Here is a 20,135-nt window from a genome sequence, read left to right as displayed (position 1 = left end):
CCAGCGGGCCCATGCCTCTGTCTCCAGGACAGGTCAAGCAGCGGTGTGTCTACCACTACAGGGCACCCAGGGCAACCCACCACCCCAACAACAACAGGGACCTGGGGGCAGTGGTAGTGGGCACACCGTCCAGGGGACAGAGGCCCAGGACCAAAGGGGAACTGGGAGGGCTGATGTGCGACAGAGGGAGGACAGGCCTAGGGAACCCACTGTCCAAGAGGCCCTCACCACCATCATGGGAGCGTACCACCACTCCCAAGAGACGATGGCGACGGTCCTGGCCAGGTTCTAGGAGATCCAGGCCATGCAGGTGGGCCAGTACATGGGGTTCCGGGAAGAACTGCGCAGCATCAGTTCCGCAATGGGTACAATTGTGGTGGCACTCAACCAGATTGTCACCACATTGCGGGACCATGTGTCCCCCCAAAGGGCCACTGCCACTAGCATGGAGGAAGAACAGCCCACCACCTCCGCCGGCGCTAGTGGTCAGGAGGCCCTGACTCAACACTGCAGTATCACTCTGTCCCTGTTGTCTGTGTCATCCTCTTCGTCTTCCTCCTCTTCACTCTCCGCAGGCTCCACAGCGGCCACAACACCACCATCTGGACCATCCTCCTGCAGGAAAGGCACCTGGCGTCGCAAAGCCAGGTTGTGAAGCATGCAGCAGGCCACGATGATATGACACACCTTCTTTGGTGAATACATTAGGTATCCACCTGTCATATGCAGGCACCTAAACCTGGCCTTCAGGAGGCCGAAGGTCCGCTCGATCACCCTCCTAGTACGCCCATGGGCCTCATTGTACCGTTCCTCTGCCCTTGTCCTGGGATTCCTCACTGGGGTCAATAGCCAAGGCAGGTTGGGGTAACCAGAGTCACCAATTAGCCACACACGCTGTCTCTGTAGCTGTTCCATCACATAAGGGATGCTGCTATTTCGCATGACGTACGCGTCATGCACTGACCCTGGGAACTTGGCATTTAAATGGGAGATGTACTGGTCAGCCAAACAGAACACCTGGACATTCATCGAATGATAACTTTTTCGGTTCCTGTACACCTGTTCATTGTCTTTTGGGGACCAAAGCCACATGGGTACCATCAATGGCACCAATGATATTGGGAATGTGTCCAAGGGCATAGAAATCACCCTTCACTGTAGGCAAGTCACCCACCTCAGGGAAAATGATGTAGCTCCGCATGTATTTCATCAGGGCAGACAACACTCTGGACAATACCCTTGAAAACATAGGCTGAGACATCCCAGATGAAATGGCCACTGTATTTGGAAATGATCCACTAGCCAAAAAATGGAGTACTGACAGCACCTGCACTAGAGGCGGAATCCCTGTGGGTTGGCGGATGGGTGACATCAGGTCTGGCTCCAGCTGGGCACACAGTTCCTGTATAGTGGCACTGTTGAGTCTGTAGGTGAGTATGACATGTCGTTCTTCCATTGTCGACAGGTCCACCAGCGGTCTGTACACGGGAACATTCCTCCGTCTCCTCGCAAGTCCCAGCGGATGGTGCCTAGGAAGGACAACATGGAGCACAGAGTCAATCAACCCACAGGTAAGTTCCCACAGCCTGCACAGTACACGAATCTCTCTGGATTGAATGGCTTGTATGAGGGTCGATGCAAGGCCTAGCCATGTGTGACGCAGTAGGAATTAAGCCATGTGGGCCCTTGAAATGGCGGCTGCCTGACCTGTGAAGTGTGACAATGTGAAGTGAGGTCATTGTGCTGGCGTGGCACGCCGTGGCGGTAGGCGGTCGAAGACCGCGGCGCAAAGCAGCATTGGTTAACATTGAACCCTATGGGTTTCAGGGGCCAATGACGATGTGCGCCGGCGGTCGCGGTACACACCGCCGCGGGCGTGACCGCCATTTTCTCTCTGTTTAATCACACGAGACCTGAGCATCCACAGGAGAGGACCTATACTGCAAGTGCTGCTGTGACCTCGGTCTGGAAGTGACAATGGCTGCTGCGACTGGGGAAAGGGCCCCCGCCTTCAGTTCCGAAGAGTTGGAGAAGCTCGTGGACGGGGTCCTCCCCCAGTATGCGCTACTCTACGGTCCTCCAGACCAACAGGTGAGTACACGGGGGCCAATGCATAGTGGGCAATGCCTGTGATGAGTGGGGTGGATGTACGATGGAGGGGAGGGGAGCAAATTACGAATGCATGGCACGACAGATGAGAGCATGTGCCACATGGCAAGTTTGGGGAGGGGGGGCCACTCACATCGAGCATGCAGAAAAGTGATGATGTTTCTTTTCCCCCCCTGTACATGTCACATAGGTCAGCGCCCATCAGAAGATCGATATTTGGCATGCCATCGCCAAGGACGTCCGGGCCCTGGGGGTCCACAACAGACGGGGCACCCACTGCCGCAAGAGGTGGGAGGACATCCGCCGCGGGAGCAGGAAGACCGCCGAGGCTCTGCTGGGGATGGCCTCCCAACCTAGGAGGGGTGCCAGTCGTACCTTGATCCCCCTGTAGTCCCGGATCCTGGCAGTGGCCTACCCCGATTTAGATGGGCGCTTGAGGACATCACAGCAGACACACGGGGGTGAGTACCAGCACATTCAGCTATATTTGCGCGCAGTGGAGGTGCCTGGGTGGGGGAGGAGGGCTGTGGGTATCCCTAGGCCAGGGCGATTTCTGTAGGCTAGGCCCCTCCGTGAGGTATGGTGCTGTGCCCCCCCCCCCCACCTCTGTAGGGTGCCTAGTAACGCTATTCATGGACCTGTGTATTCTGTGTGGGCAGTTGTCGCCCATAGGCTTGTAGGGCATGTCCCAGTGAATGAGTAGTGTACCACAAGTGCGCAGCGTAGTGCAGGGGGCTTCTGTGTCTGTCCTCTCCGCCAACGGTGTCCCCAATGCATGCACTCAACTTGTCTTTATTTCTCCACCCCCCCCCCATTTTCTTTGTTTTTCTGTGAATGTGTGCATTAGCATCATCAGGCGGAGGAGAAGTGGCATCAGCGCAAGAGGGAGCTGCATCTCACATGGCCCCAGAGGGCCATGCAACGGACTCCGACATGACCAGTGAGACGGAGGGCGAGGGGGGCTCCACCACGGGGACCCCTGCAGACGTCAGTGACACCGACACGTCCTCGGATGGGAGCTCCCTTGCGGTGGCGGCAACATCCGTGCCCACCGATGCTACAGGTACAGCCGCCACCCAGCGCACCAGCTCCGCCCTCCCAGCAGCCCCTCGGCCTTCGGCCCGTGCCCGCACGGCCAGGAAGGCGGCCATCTCCTTCGCCCCAGGCACCTCAGGCCCTGCCCCAGTCACCCCTGCTGCCCTCAGTGAGGAGGTCATTGACCTCCTGAGGACCATCATTGTTGGGCAGTCTACCCTTTTGAATGCCATCCAGGGTGTGGAGAGGGAGGTGCATCAAAGCAATGCATACCTGGAGGGCCTTCATTCGGGTCAGGCTGCCCAGCAGCGATCGTTCAACGCTCTGGCCTCAGCACTGACGGCAGCGATTGTCCCTGTCTCCAGCCTCCCTCTTCTAACTCCCTCCACCCAGTCCCAATCCCCTGTTCCTCTGCCTATCCCATCCACACCTACAGACCAGCCTGCACACACCTCAACACCCAAGGGAAGCTCATCCAGACATAAGCACCACAGAACACACAAGCATTCACACAAGCAACATACAGATGCAAACATGCCAACAGCCACTACCTCCTCTGTGTCCCCCACCTCCTCGTCTCCCTCCTCCCTCCCTGTGACGTCTACACTCACGCCTGCATGCACCCCACCATCAGCCAGTACACCCATCACCAGCACACCCTCCAGACCAGTCCGCACACGTGCAGTCACCACCCCCACTGCCATGTACACGTCCCCTGTGTCCTCTCCCAGTGTGTCTGTCACCCCCGCTTCCAAACCACACAAACGCAGGCAGGCACCCAACCAACATCCACCTCACGTCAGCCTCCAGCCCAAGCACCTGCACCCAAAGACACCAGACTTGACTCTCCTACAACCACATCCTCTTCCTCCACTCCCATACCCACTCCAGCTACCCTTCCCATTGCTCCTAAAAGACTATTCCTCTCTAAACTGGACCTCTTTTCCTCACCTGACCCACCCCCTCCATCTCGTAAGAGTTCCAAAAACACCTCAGCCACCACCAGCCCAGCAACTCCCAAGAATGTCGTGCCTGGTTTTTGGAGTCCGCCCTTTCCTTGGGCAGGGACATCGGCCAGCAGCAAAGGCACAGCCAGCCCCACCCCTGGGAAGAGGAGCAAAAAACTGAAGGGCAAGCGCGACAGGCCTGATACGCCTGCCCCCAAGGAGGGTAGCCTTGCACCGTCACCTGCCACATCGGGTAAGGGAGCCAAGGGCCACGGAGAGTCTGCCAAGGAGGGCAAGGGCAGCAAAGCGCAAAAGGCAGGGAGCAGCCGACCTGGCCATGAGGGGCCCACCAGCCCCATTCCGGGGGTATTGGAGGAGACCCAGGGCCCCAGGACTCCATCACAGGAGGGCCCCGCAACTGAAAGGTCCGATGCTGACTGAGCGGGAAGTATTGGCCAGGTGTGGTTCACTCGAAACACAAGACAGGCACCGCTGAACAGGGCCCCGACGTGAGGAGCACCGCTGAACAGGGCCCACCGTGAGAAGCACCGCTGAACAGGGGCCCGCCGTGAGAAGCACCGCTGAACAGGGCCCCGCCGTGAGAAGCACCGCTGAACAGGGCCCCGCCGTGAGGAGCACCGCTGAACAGGGCCTGCCGTGAGAAGCACCACTGAACAGGGGCCCGCCGTGAGAAGCACCGCTGAACAGGGCCCTGCCGTGAGAAGCACCGCTGAACAGGGCCCGCCAGGACAGGCACCGCTGAACAGGGCCCCGCCGTGAGAAGCACCGCTGAACAGGGCCCCGCCGTGAGAAGCACGGCTGAACGGGCCCCGCCGTGAGGAGCACCGCTGAACAGGGCCCGCCGTGAGAAGCACCGCTGAACAGGGCCCCGCCAAGACAGGCACCGCTGAACAGGGCCCCGCCGTGAGAAGCACCGCTGAACAGGGCCCCGCCAAGACAGGCACCGCTGAACAGGGCCCTCCTGTCAGGCACCGCTCCGCTGGGCCCTCATCTCAAGCACCGCTCCGCTGGGCCCTCCTGTCAAGCACCGCTCCGCTGGGCCCTCATCTCAAGCACCGTTCCGCTGGGCCCTCCTGTCAAGCACCGCTCCGCTGGGCCCTCCTGTCAAGCACCGCTCCGCTGGGCCCTCATCTCAAGCACCGCTCCGCTGGGCCCTCATCTCAAGCACCGCTCCGCTGGGCCCTCATCTCAACCACCGCTCTGCTGGGCCCTCCTGTCAAGCACCGCTCCGCTGGGCCCTCATCTCAAGCACCGCTCCGCTGGGCCCTCCTGTCAAGCACCGCTCCGCTGGGCCCTCATCTCAAGCACCGCTCCGCTGGCCCTCCTGTCAAGCACCGCTCCGCTGGGCCCTCATCTCAAGCACCGCTCTGCTGGGCCCTCCTGTCAAGCACCGCTCCGCTGGGCCCTCATCTCAAGCACCGCTCTGCTGGGCCCTCCTGTCAAGCACCGCTGGCCCATTGGCAGGCCCGGTTCTGTGTCGGGCAGGGCTTTACGAGGCACTCTGCCCACCATGCCTCCTCCATGACCAGTGGACTCTGTAATCCACCTGATGGACTGTGGCTTTGCACCCCCCAAGATGGCACAGTGGGCAATCCACCCACTGTAGAGACTTGAGAGACTGTGGCTTTGCACTCCCCAGGATGGCACAGTGGGCAATCCACCCACTGTAGAGACTTGAGAGACTGTGGCTTTGCACTCCCCAGGATGGCACAGTGGGCATGGAGGCCCTTCGTGGATCTGGCGTTGTGGACTCATGTGGCTGAGGTGCCCCCCCTTCCCTTCCCCCTGAGGTGCCTGTATTTTATTTTTGTGATGCCCCAGCAGTGTTCTCTCCAATGGACTCGATCTCGTGTGTGGGCTTTGCCCATGTGTTGCTGCACATTGGCCCACAGACATTTGAACTTTGCAAAACTGTGCCGGACTTTTGCTACTTGTATATATATAGTTCTAGATGTATAATAATTCTTTATATATTGCTAAGTTCGCTATACTTAATTATTGCTATAATATAGTTCGATTTTTACAATCATTGCCTTTTGTCTTTGCATTTTTGTTTTGGGGGCTTGGGGGTGTCACTCTGACTTTTTAATCTGCATTGGTGTGTAGGTATTTCGGTGGGGGTGGGGGTGGGTGTGTGGCATATGTGTGTGCCCGTAACCTTTCCTCCTCCCCCCTCCCCTGTGTCGTAGGTGCAGTTCTCACCGTTGTCGTCTGCGGCGACGTTCGTGATCCTGGAAGAAGAGCAGGAAGGCAATGGCTGGGAAGATGTGGAGTTCCGGTTCCATGCTGTCCCGATTCCGCGTGGAGTGTGTCGAGGTGAGCGTTTTCCATTGGAAATGTCTGTTTCCGCCGTGTTTTTATCGGCGGGGCTCCCGCCCCGGAAAAGGTGGTGGATTGGTGAGTCGTGATAGGGTGGGCGGTACATTGTCTGCCGCCTGGCTGTTGGCGGTGACCGCCGCGCTGTTTGTTTGTGCCGCCGTGGCGGTCGGAGTGTTAAAGCGGCGGCCTGTGTTGGCGGTTCCCGCCAGGGTCAGAATTCAATTTTTTGGACCGCCAGCCTGTTGGCGGGTTGGCCGCCGCTTTAACACTGACCGCCAGGGTCAGAATGACCCCCTGAATGTTTATAAATATTCACCACTGTCATCTCCCGCAGTAGTTGGGTCTTCTGACTCATGTCACAATTCTAAAACAGATTACTAGTCTCCTCGCACCAAGCAGTTCTTTTCAGACAAACAATGGACTGGGAAGGCACTGTTATTAATTCACTGTGTTGTGTAATATTACTATATCCAACCATGATTTCTCTTCTAACATATTACCATTACATTTTAGGACCATCCCATTACTTGTATAATTGCACTTTTGATCATAAATCAATGCAGATAAATGCATATTCTAAATATATATTTCTCCATAGCAGAAAAATAAAATAAACTACTAACCATATCTATTGGTTCTCTTCTTATTTGATTTTTGTCGTGCATATGATACTATTTTGCTGCCTGTGCAACAGATACTACTTTGCTGTCTGTGCCATTGTAGTTATTGTCTAAAAAATAATTGCACCTCTGTTTATTTGCATGGGATTCCCACCACAGTGACACAGTAGCACTTATGACATATATGTGACCTTGCAGAGATTCCCAATAAGAAATCCATTTGTAATGCACATATGTACGCCAATACATTTATGGTAAGTCCGAAATGTTGCGGATTTTCTTTTCATCCTCTTCAGATAAAGGAATGTGATGGGGAAGGGGAATTTGCCTCTCATCAATCCCTATTGTGCTTGCTTCACTTACACTTGATTCATTTCATTATTGCCCAGTACAAACACAGCCATTCACTGTTTACGGCTAAAAAATTGAAGCACATGAACTGGCTTCTGGCTGCAGTAATATTAGTACAAGAGATGGTGGGGACGTGGCTTGGTCAAATCTCTAGCATCTTGCTCATATCATTTACACATCAGGCTATTTTATTCGCTGCTTTTGGGTGCCACATTTTCATCATACAGTATTTCATTAACAATACAAAATTCCTTCAATTGCAGATGTACGTTGTCTACGGTCGGGGTCACGCTGGATGGCAGTTCGACCACAATTATCTGTTATGATGTACTTTCCTGTGTATGCCTGTTAAGTTTGTCATTAACAAAGTAAACATCAACTTCTGTTAGCTTTCATGGCACTTTTTGAGAGGGTGCAGTCTGTTCAGCAAAGGAGCCTTTTTCAGAGCCCCCCTATTGTTGTAGCCAAAGAGGTTGATTGATTATTTAGATTATCTTTCTAGGACAGCTGGTGACACCACATGCACACAGTTGCCCTTATTTTAATCAAACAATTCCTGTATCAAAACGCTAGACAAATTGGCTTTGCCAATGTCTAATTTTGTATTTTTTAATAACTTTTTATTGAAGTAAACACAGGCAAATATACGACTTAGGATATATTATACAGCACATTATATTCAACTTCATAACATAGCTAGGATCCCAGCACGTTCACGGCAAGTTGGTGACGACTTCCCAGACAAATCTCAAGGCAGCAGAAGACACAGATTCCCTTCAACACATAATTTCAATCCTTATGATTCCGCAGTCAATTTATCACATGATTGTTGTGGTTCTCTGGTGCCTGGATCTCCCTCTTTTGCAAGAAGGTAGCGGTGAAGTGGAACTCATATATGTGTAGGGCGGGAGGCGATGATAAGCAGTGTATCGTATATATCAGGGTGCATATTACATATATTAAGATCTTTCGGCTAGTGTGTAGTTTGTGGCACTCCCTCTCCCCCAGCATCCTCGCCCTGCGTGTTCCCAGGTGTAGGGCCAGTGCGGTAAATTTTCTATATTGTTTGGTAATGTTTTTGACATATCCCAACAATGCTAGCTTTGGGGACAGTTCAGGCACTTCCTCAATCATTTCGCTGAATATTGGCAACAGCTCATCCCACAATCTGATGACACTTGGGCAGTTTTACGCTAAGTGTATAAAGTCTGCATCAGGGGTCTTACACTGTTTACTGGCAGAGTTTCCAGCTAAATACCGTTAGTTCATGTAATGTCTTGGGCGTGTAATACACACTGTTCAGAAATTTGTAATGGGAGAATCTATGTATTTTGTTTTTAGACAGTAATATTTCCATTGTTCGCTCAATATTGCTAAGCCCAATTCCTGTGCCCACCCCTCTTTAGCCTTATGCCAGTATGCCCCTCTGGCATCGGGTTATATATGTTCATGACTAGGTTACGGGATGTGGCATTGTTAATGCCATAGGTTAATATATGTCACCACTGTGGTTCCACAGGGTATGTGGGGAATTTTCCTTTAATATTTCCACATAATCTAAGGTAAATGATGGTACCCAATGTGGAGTGTAAACCTCTGCTTTGATATTCCTGCAACAATATAAAACCTTACCCCCTATATCCACATGCCCTAGTTTGGATAGCTTCGACTTTAGAAATCGCTTTGCTCACAGGTTACCTATAACCGACGGTTGTCCAGTAGTGGAACAAGTGGCAAGTGCATTGTATCTATGCCACTTATTTGCACAAGTTTCAACTACACCCAGATAGTCCACTCCACTGTTTTTTATTTCCTTTTGCAGTCAAATTGTTTTTATAATTATTGTGGACAGCGAGGTTAGGGCTACCAGACCTTTTTCAGGGAGCAGTATTGTGCCTGTCTCATATTATGAATCCAGTGGTGCGTGGGGGCGTGGCCTAGGACCAATGGAGCTGCACGCGTAGTGCGGCGCTCTCGGACCACAATCCAGGCCCGAAGCTTAAATCCTGCCATAATAACGGCTGGAGGTCTTAAAAGTTGAAGAGAAGTGATCAGAGAATATACAGCACAAGTAGAGACCGAGGCGATACATTTGGGGGCAGAGTTTACCAAGAAAACTCCCCCCGACAACTATGCAGCTGCCGTGACCTAAAATGGCGGCCGCGACAGAGCAGTGAATCCACTGCAGCCGCAGTCCGCGGCTGAGAAGCTACGAAGGTCCAGTGGAGGTGAGGTCCCCCACATCATTCGTTGGAGGGTACGAGGGGCTCAGACACCTTCACCACAAACGGCGAGAGCAACAGTATGAAGCGGAACATCAGCGAAAGCGGCATAGCATGGGGCCTCTGGGCCACAGTCCAGGCCGAAGTTTAAAACCTGCCATAGTGACGACCGGAGGTCTTGGGGATTGAAGAGAAGCGATCTGAGAATATACAGCACAAGTAGGAGCTGCGGCGCCCCACCCTGGAGCAGAGATCACCCGGAAAGCTCCCCCCGGAAACTTTGCGGCTTCCGCAACCCAAAATGGCAGCCGCAACAGAACAGAGAGCTCGCTGCGGCCGCGGCCCTCGGTTGTGAGGACACGAGGGTCTCGTGGAGGTGGGGACCCTCACGCCATCCATCGAGGAATACAAGGGGCTCAGACACCTTCACCACTAACGGCGAGAACAACATTACGAAGCGGAGCATCAGCGAATGTGAGTAAGGTGGCGCCCTCAAGCCACAATCCAGGCCCGAAGCTTAAATCCTGCCATAATAACGACCGGAGGTCTTAAAAATTGTAGAGAAGCGATCGGAGAATATACAGCACAAGTAGGAACCGCAGCGCTCCACTTTGGGGCAGAGATCGCCCCCCCCAAAAAAACTCCCCCCATTGAAGAGCGCAAAGGACTCAATCACTTTTGCCACTAACGACGAGAGCAACAGTACGGAACATCAGCGAATATAGTGTAGGGCAGCACCCTCGGGCCACAATCCAGGCCCAAAGCTTAGATACTGCCATAATAATAACCTAGGATCTCAAAAAGTGAAGAGAAGCGTCTGAAACCTGTTACAATGGTAAAACCAAAAAAGCAAGACAAATCACCAGCGGGGGACTCCCCGCACACTGAGAATCCACCCCCAACGCCCACCAGAGAATCGTAAACGGGGCACGAACAACAAGAAACAACTCTGGACACTGTGCTACTGGCTATTAAAGATTCCCGGGAAGCGCGTGAGCGTAAAATTGATAACCTCACCACAGATCTTTCCCTTTTGCGAGACGACCACCGTAAATTAAAAGAAACGGTGGGTTTGCACGAGACCACGTTGACAGGAGTATTAGCGGGGCACAAAGGCTCATCCTCAGAAATCAAAGACCTGACCACCCGGCTGAAAACATTGGAGGCAAGGGCAGAGGATGCAGAAAACCGAGCCCGACGGAACAACATCAGATTGGTGGGGGTTCCGGAGGGGGCGGAGGCCTCTGCAGCTAATATAGAAGTATTCCTGGAACAGTGGCTCAGAGACACGATAGCGTCAGAGGGCTTCTCACCATTCTTTGCGGTGGAACGTGCCCACAGGATCCCTGGCGGACCACCCCTGCCAGGAGTCAGGCCACGGCCAATAATCGCTAGATTACTCCACCACAAAGATAGAGACTACGTACTGTCACAATCCCGCCAACTAGGTGAGATTCAATTGGATGTCCAAAAGGTTATGTTATTCCCAGACTTTACGAGAGAAACACAGGCGCAAAGGGCATCCTACATCGCAGTAAAACGAACCATGCGAGAGCATGGTATAAAATATGCCATGCTCTTTCCGGCAAAACTCAGAGTGGAATACGATAACAGAACCCACTTTTTTCTCACACCTTAGCTGGCGATGGAATGGCTTGAATCGCTGAACATCCACTACAGAGCAACCCGCGACCGGACATTCCGAAACCCCGGGAAGAAACGTAGCAGATCCCGGAAAAAGACCACAGAAGCGGCTCCATCGAAACGTCAATCACAACAGGAGATGCGTGATGTGGTGGAAACAGCAGCAGCATTAAGCGGGGGAGACTTCCACACACGCCGGACCCCAGATGCTACATCAGATGTTGACTCAAACTGCGAACAGTCCTCCATATCCTCCCAGGACACTCTTGTCGGCTTGCCTTTGATCACTCCAGGAACGGCAGACGAGATTATCTGACCTCGCTAAAAGAACAAGTTGGCAAGTGAGCGGACAATTGTGGGGGAATCTCAATCTGCTTAGGGACATTGATAAGACCCAACCGTAAATATAGAGCTATAGGAACCTAGATGTCATTTCTTAACCAGCACATTACATATAATCGGGCCTGGGGGTGAGTCCGGGACGCTGCCTCTTGGTCTCTGGCACGCCTCCCTCCAATAGCTTGATAATTAGGATTACAATAGTTGTAATGGTTTGGACGGGGAGAGTTGTAGGTACCGGTCCTGGGGAGAGGGAGTTACAAAGGGGGTTTGATTTTGGTTGTGTTGTCTTCAGGGTTTATCAGGCACATCTATCTCACAGCCCAAACGGTTCACACCTTAGATTACGAGACTCAATAGGTTTGTCCAGTAGTAGTAATAGAGCGGTGTTAGCGGACCGCCTCTACACCCCTCCCTAAACTATGACCACAGAATACAAGATAATCATATGGAATGTCAGGGGCCTAAATAACATGTCCAAGAGGTACAAAGTTCACAGCTTTCTTAAACGAAGGGGAGTGCACATAGCTATCTTACAAGAAACTCACTTGTTGGAGCAGGAGATCAAGGCCTTGAAAAAGCGCTGGAGGGGACAAATATTCGCCACTAACCACTCAGCATTTGCGAGGGGAGTGTTGATATGGATCAGACCAGGCGTTCCATTACAGGTTCTTCATACCTTGATCGACACTGAGGGGAGATACGTAGTAATATCTGGTAGATTGGACGGGAGAGAGATAACCATTGCGTGACTATACACCCCAAATCACGAACAGGGAAAATTCCTAGACAGATTATCACTGACCATGAACACACTTCTCACTAGCACTACATTAATAGGAGGAGACTTTAATTGTGTAGTGGATACCACAATGGATAGATCGCACCCACCATTGTCACAATCCGTAACTCATAAAACAGCACTGCACTTCCAGCAGTGGCAAAAACACTGGCAATTAACGGATTGTTGGCGGAAACTTAATCCCCCCAATAGAGAATACTCTTTTTATTCAGCAGTTCACGACCTGCATGTACGACTGGACACCGTTCTGGCATCTCCAGAGGTGCAATCTGTGGTGGCGAAGGCCGAGTATCTTGGCCGCACCATCTCAGATCATAATCCCTTATTGATCTCTTTGGCCGGGTGCGGCGAAAGACCTTTGATTCCCACTTGGCGCCTGAGAGCAGAGTCACTTGAAGACAAAGCTTTTAGAACCCAACTGGGCACGCAGATTACGGAATTCTTCGAGAACAATGCTGGAACTGCCTCATCCAGATCTGTCGAATGGGAATCCTTTAAAACAGTGATCAGGGGATATTGTATTAGCACTACTGTGGGAGTACGGAAAGTGCTAGAGACAGAACTAACCGATCTTGAGAACTCCCTTAGGGAACTCGAACGTAAGCACCCATCACAACCCGACCTCTCAACACAACTAGAAGAGACAAGGACTAGAATAATAGAAACTAACACTAGATTGTCATGTTTCGATTACAAACAATTCTTGCAGAAGCAACATACAGAGGGCGACAGAGCAGGCGCCCTACTGGCATGGCTGGACAAACCGCCCCAACTTCAAACCATAGTGGTGGAATTGGAGACCACCCCGGGTATAAAAGTATATGGACAGAAGGAGATCAATACCACCTTTCTTATATATCACTCAGAGCTGTATGCGCCTCCCTCCGAAATACTCAGCGACGCTCAATTACAAGATCTGGGGAACCTCAACCTCCCAGCATTGAAAGGGGAAGATAGAATAGCCCTGGCGACTCCCATATCACTTACAGGAATAAAGGCTGCAATCCAGAGTATGGCAAGGGACAAGGTACCGGGAGCAGATGGTCTCCCTCTGGAGTTCTACCTTACATATCAGGACTCATTAACCTCCCAGCTCAGCATCTTATATGCAGAGGCATGGAATAACAACAGCTTACCTCCTTCCACTACAGAGGCAATAATGATTCCCCTTCTGAAACCTACCAAACCCCCCACAGAAGTTCGATCATACCGCCCACTATCAATGTTGAACTTAGATTATAAAATACTAAGCAGGGTACTAGCTAATAGACTTCTACCATATATGTCCTCATTAATCCATCAGGACCAATCGGGATTCATCCCAAAGAGAAGCACTGCCCAAAATATCCGTCGATTGATCTCACTCCTTCATGCCCTACCCCCTGACGCAAATAGAGCAGTAATCATCTCAATAGATGTCAAGAAGGCTTTTGATAGCCTACGATGGGACTACCTAGAACGAGTGATGCTGCAGCTAGGACTAGGAGAAGGATTTGTCAAATGGACGAGGCTTCTCTACACAAACCCCACAGCGAGAGTACGCACTGGCCGTACAATATCCCCTTCCTTTGCCATAGGTAGGGGCACAAGACAGGGATGCCAGCTTTCACCTTTGCTTTTTGCATTGGCAGTTGAACCTCTCGCCCAATCAGCTAGGTCACAGAGGTTCTACGAAGGCATTACAATCAATGCTTGGACGCATCATATTGCTCTCTATGTGGATGACATGTTACTCTTCCTCCGGAACGCAGAGACCGATCTACCAGGAGCAATGACAATGTTAGACAACTTTGGAGCCGCATCTGGACTCCGGATAAAGTGGGGGAAGTCGTCCATTTTTCCAGCTGCTAGGGGTATCGAAGAACCAATGGACAATCGGGGACTTCCGTGGTCCCCGTCCACATTCAAATATTTAGGGGTCAATATCTATCACTCCACTGAGGATTTACTAGAAGGGAACATTCAGAGCACAATTAGGAGTATCAAAAACAGCATGATATTCTGGCAGACACTCCCGCTAGCGGTTACTGGGAGAGTTGCACTGATTAAGATGATAGTGTTACCTAGAATGTTATATTATTTTGCAACCATCCCACTCATTATACCGAGGGTGGTATTTAAAACAATTTCGTCCTTGATTACAGGATTTATATGGGGAACAAACAGACAAAGGATAGCATTGCGCTCCCTCCAGAGAACAACAGCAGAGGGTGGTTTGGCTGTTCCTGACTTTTAATTATACTATTGGGCAAGCCAACTCCAATGGCTGGCGCGATTCATCAGAGCACCCCCAGTGGGGGAAGCACTGAGAACCCCTCTCCACTGCCCCAGTGATAGAATTCTGGGCATTCTACTAAACCCCAAGAAACAGAATAAAACACTTCCGATAGAATGGGAAGCATCACGTCACTGCTGGGAACAATATCTAAAACGAACACACACCAGAACACCGTACTCGCCAGAGGCCCCCCTGATCTGTATAGGAACCGTCACAGGTAATCATGTAATAAGGGGTATCACCCAATTCATGGCACTTCAGATCGACACCATAGGGGCTCTATATAATAACGGGAAACTGTGCACTTATGCAGAACTGCAGGAAAGGTTCCAGATACCACCAGGGCTGTTCCTAACCTTTAACGCAATTGCTAGGACTCTTCGTAGACAATGGGGTACAGGACTAGAAGAGCCCCCAGACCAAATATGCACTATAGGAGACCAAGGGAAGTTGATTTCAAGGATATATACATCTCTACTAACCAGCATATGTCTTCCCTTAAATAAACTTAAGACCAAATGGCAGGGGGAACTGGATCTTACAATAGATGACACACAGTGGACCAGAATAACCACACACATATATACAGTTTCCAGAAATGGCAGGTTTAAATTAATAAACATATATGTTTATCACAGAGCTTACTTAACCCCCTATATGATATCAAAGATTTATGCTGTAGAAAATGCCAGCTGCCCCCGATGTGCAGAACTAGCAGCAGGGTTGCTGCACATTGTCTGGAGTTGCCCACTAATCGGGGACTACTGGATGGGGATATTTGAAGCACTCTCCACTTGCACGGGCAGAAAATTATCCTGGTCAGCCATGGTGGCGGTTTTGGGAGATTTCCCTCGCCCCAGCAAGCATAAAATCGCAAACAGATTCATAGACCTGGCTTTGATACTTGCAAGGAGAGAAATAACTTCACACTGGAAAGATCCGAAGGGACCGCAGATAAATCGTTGGAGAAATGCATTAATCAAGTGGGCGGAAACTGAAGGGACAGTATTACTAAGGGAAACACTCAGGGGCCTAGGAACTAGAGACAATGCTCAGCACTGGAACATGATACTGGAGAATTTTAGAACACCTGACACTTCTAACTCTGATGCGGAGGCAGATTTATCAGAAACAGATCATGTATAATTGTTCAAGACATTCCTGTTGAAGATCGTACAAGAGACCAAATAAGTGATTCATTTGTGAACCGAACAAATACCTCTGTATAATTGATGGGAAGTGTGAAAGGGGAGAGGGAGGAGGAGGGGGAGTTACAAAAAGATGGGAAGTTATTTTGTTTTTGTATGCGTTCATGCAATTATAAAGCAATAAAAGAGATCTTAAAAAAAAAAAAATGAATCCAGTGGTGCGGATACCAAACAGGCAACCACCAAATAGTATTTTTAAAATTTGGCACCAGGTCATAAGCATATAAGGCCACTCCAGAATCATCCGTTGTATACTGGTTAACTTCCCAGCCTAAGCTAATGTCATCAGTGTGTTTGGTTGATCAAAGAATTTATGATGCAATGGGAGAAGAATGCTCTGAAATAGATAGAACAGTTCAGACAATACAATCATTTTTATAAAGGCAATTCGAGCAGACATGGATTTTGGCACCCTGTTCCACTTTTCTACCTTACTGGAGATGTTACTGGGGCACCTACCATATTTTCTCAAATGTGTACAACAGTTTCCCAATGATACTGTATGGATACCCAAGTAACAGATTGAGTTCTCACACTCTGGATTGGATAACCCAGTGAGAGAGAGGCCCTGTATCACTAGTTAGTCGCATCATCAGTGACTTTGTCCAGTTAATAGTGAGACCCGAATTGCAACCAGGTGCTATAATACCCTGATTACTGGGCTCGGGGAAGTTTCCAGGTCCTTCAGGAGAAGTAGGATGTCATCTGCATGTGCAAAGACTAGCATTGTGCAGGGGCCAAATTAATTTCCGTTTTAACTCTGGAATTCCCTAAGTAGACTGATCACGGGTTCCATCGCCAGAGGAAATAAGATTGGCGACAAAGGGCATCCTTGCCTTGTGCTAATTTTTATCACAATCAGTACAGACAATGTTATTGAGTCTGATTCTGGCTAATGGTGAGGTGGATAGACGCTTAATCCAATGCACCATATTATGCCCCATTGGCAGCCTCTAAAAAACTGTAAATAGGAAATGCCACTCTATAGAATCAAATGCCTTGGCTGCCTTCAAAAACACACCCACTGTACGAAGGCTGTGTTTTAGTTAATGCTTGACTGAGAAGAGTGTCCACAGATTATCCGCCTTAGATCTCCCTCGTATTAAACCATATTGGCCTGACACTATTAGGCCATGTAATAAGGTAAGTAGCCGAGAAGCTATTATTTTAGCAACTATTTTATTCGCAAAAATATTTTAATTTTATTATTTACTTACTTTATTTCATTAAGTAATGAAAGTGGCGGGGGCTTGGCTGACCCAGCCAAGATGTCAGGCTCATAAACGAACGGCTCCGACACGCCTTGCCACGAGATCCTGATAAACGTCTCTCCCCGGGATCCAGCAGGACGATCTGCGCAGACCGTGAAAGCCTGACCTGGCGCGAGGTGGCGGAGCCAGAATTTGTCCCCCAGGACCCTCCTGTGCGACGGGGGAGGAGCGGCCTCGGCACGCGCTGGAGCTCGGCCCTGAAGCGGTGGGCTCGAGTTGAGCGGCGCCGCCGGGGAAGAAGGTGAGGAGCCGCAGTCTGCGGTGGGACCCGGGCTGCGCTGGAGGGACGCCCGGTGTCCTCTCCTGACACCGGCCTCAGTGGGACTGCTTCGCCCCCCCTGAGGATGGGGGGGGCGGCGGTTGGAGCTTTAACCCCGAGCGTGCAAGCAACAGGGCGGCGGCCGGGGAGCAGAGTCCGGGACGTGGGTACTCTGCTGGTGTCCAGAGCGGGACAAGAGATTTCCTGGCCCCCAGGAGGAGATGACGGAGACTGCGGGGGCCCCACAGGGACCGGGGGCACCCCATAGAATGAAGCGAAGGAGAAAAGGTAGAAGAAGCGGAACCAGAAGAATTTGTGGTGGAGAAAGTCCTGGATAGGCGCATTTCGCTGGAAAAGTTGAATATTACTTGAAGTGGAAAGGGTTTACAGATGCTGACAACACTTGGGAGCCTGAAGAAATCCTGGATTATCCGGAATTAATAGAAGCTTTCTTGAACTCTCAAAAGGCCTGCAAAGAAAAGCCAGAGGCAGCTAAAAGGAAGTCCCTGTCAGACAGTGAACCTGAAGACAGCAAACCCAAAAAGAAAAGAGATTCTATCGACAAGCTGAGGGGCCTTGCTCGTGCCCTAGATCCAGAAAGGGGGCCACCGCTGGGCCCTGTCTGCCTTCTGGAGGAGTGCATCTGCTGCGGCCGAGCGGTGGCTGCGGCCGGGGCCAGAGGGGGCAACGACCGCCTCTGTAGCGGATGAGAGGCGGGCAGACTCGCGCCGGGCACTGGCGAGACGTCCCAGGACATCGGCCCTCCCACATAGACTTGTGGCACACCGCAGCGACGCCGCGGTCGCGAAGCGGAGAAGGTATTAGCAGCTGACCCCCAGGAGAATTGAACTGGCGTGCCGAGGGGGCAGAGAGCGCGCCTGCTTGGTGGGCACCGGTGGGGAGAGTACCCATCGGACAAGGGAACGGTTGTTACAACATAAGCAGGACCTATCGGAGGGTGCCATGAACATAGCAGCCGAGAATCAGAACCAACCTCAATAGAGGCCCCACTCCAATGGTGCACTTCAATTACAGAGTAGCGCACCGCAGATGCCTTCCAGGACCTGGAACAAGGGCAACATGACGAGCCGCAGAACCCCAGCCGAACGCGGCGGGGAACATACCGGAGACCTCAATCATCCAACAGTGGAAGCCACACTTGATAAAATACTAGGTGCCATTGAAGATACCAAAGCAACCCTGCAACGTGACATCAATCAGGTGGCAGTAGAGGTGGGCATTCTGAAAGCGGACCACCAAAAGCTGACGGACAGAGTGCAAGTGGCAGAAACTACACTGACAGAACTTGCCCCGATACACAAGGACCTGGCAGCCACAGTAATCAACCTAACCGACCGAGTCCTGCGCCTAGAGCGACAGGCGGAAGCTGTGGAAGGGAGAAGCCACAAGAACAATGTGCCCCCTGGAGCTGGGAAGACCGCCCCGGATAGTGGTGGCCAAACTACTGCACTCCAGTGTGCCAGAGAAGCCGGACCCTTCAGGGTAGCGAATGGGTACGTGACGCTGTTCCCGGATTTCACACTGGAAGTACAAACTAGACAGGCTTCCTTCCTGACAGTGAAGAGGGCACTTAGGGAAGAAGTGATCCAGTACTCTCTCCTCTTCCCGGCCAAGCTGAGGGTGATTGTCAATGATCAAACTATGTTTTTCCAGAAACCCAAGGAGGCATGGGATTGGCTAGAGACACACGGAATAGAAGAAGGGTGCCGAGGCGGGAGCGACCAGACCGGACGGAACATCCGTGGGGGATAGAGGAGACAGCTGAACAGACGCCGCCCGCGGGGTGAACCGACCCGGGCCCAGAAAGATCTTGCTAAAAAAGCGCCTTTGAAGGCGGCAGCTTCCACAAGTAAGGAGGTGTCCTCACAGGATGGTAGTGGAGGAGAATCGGACCGGGCCTCTGTGTCCTCGATGGGGGGCTCGGGCTGCTCTGTTTCTGCTCCCAGGGTGACCCCCCAAACGGCAGATGAACTTGGCTGAACAAATCTATAACCCGGACCTGAGGTGAGGAGCTTAGTACAAACAGCAGGCCCTGGCGGGCACGGAGTTACCACCCCCCACAGGTGTCTCGGCCACTCAACTCAAGATGGCGAGACCCACACCTAACTTGTTGACTAAGTTGCACTGTTGCACTCTTTTATGGGCTACCTACAGTTGGAGAGGCGCCCTGGGGACCGGGAGTTGGGAGTTACAGTTTCATGTTTTGGTGGTGATGTCGCAGACGAGGGTCACATATATACAGGAAATGCGGGCCGGGGGCCAGGCTCGTTGTCTGGTCGGGTGGGGGGTACGTGGTCCGCTACAGACATATTACTATGACAGAATATAATATAATAACATGGAATATAAGGGGGATGGGGTCACCCGCCAAACGACATAGAGTGTTAGCCTACTTGAAAAGGCGGGGTATCCATGTGGCCCTGCTACAGGAAACGCACCGCGTCGCGAATGAGATTGAAAAATTAAGACGTAGATGGAGAGGGCAGGTATTTGCCACCTAATACTTGGCTTACGCCAGGGGCGTCCTTGTGTGGGTTAGAGATGTAGTCCCCTTTGAAGCTACCTCGACGGATATAGACCACGAGGGCAGGTTTGTAATAGTGAAGGGGAGGCTACATGGAGCCCCGATTGCCTTGACTAGTGTATATGCCCCTAACCAAGATCAGATTCCCTTCATGCAGCGCCTCTC

The sequence above is a fragment of the Pleurodeles waltl genome, chromosome 4_2 (genome assembly GCF_031143425.1).
Source record: "Pleurodeles waltl isolate 20211129_DDA chromosome 4_2, aPleWal1.hap1.20221129, whole genome shotgun sequence".
In the NCBI taxonomy this organism is placed as follows: domain Eukaryota; kingdom Metazoa; phylum Chordata; class Amphibia; order Caudata; family Salamandridae; genus Pleurodeles; species Pleurodeles waltl.
This window is presented reverse-complemented; position numbering follows the sequence as displayed.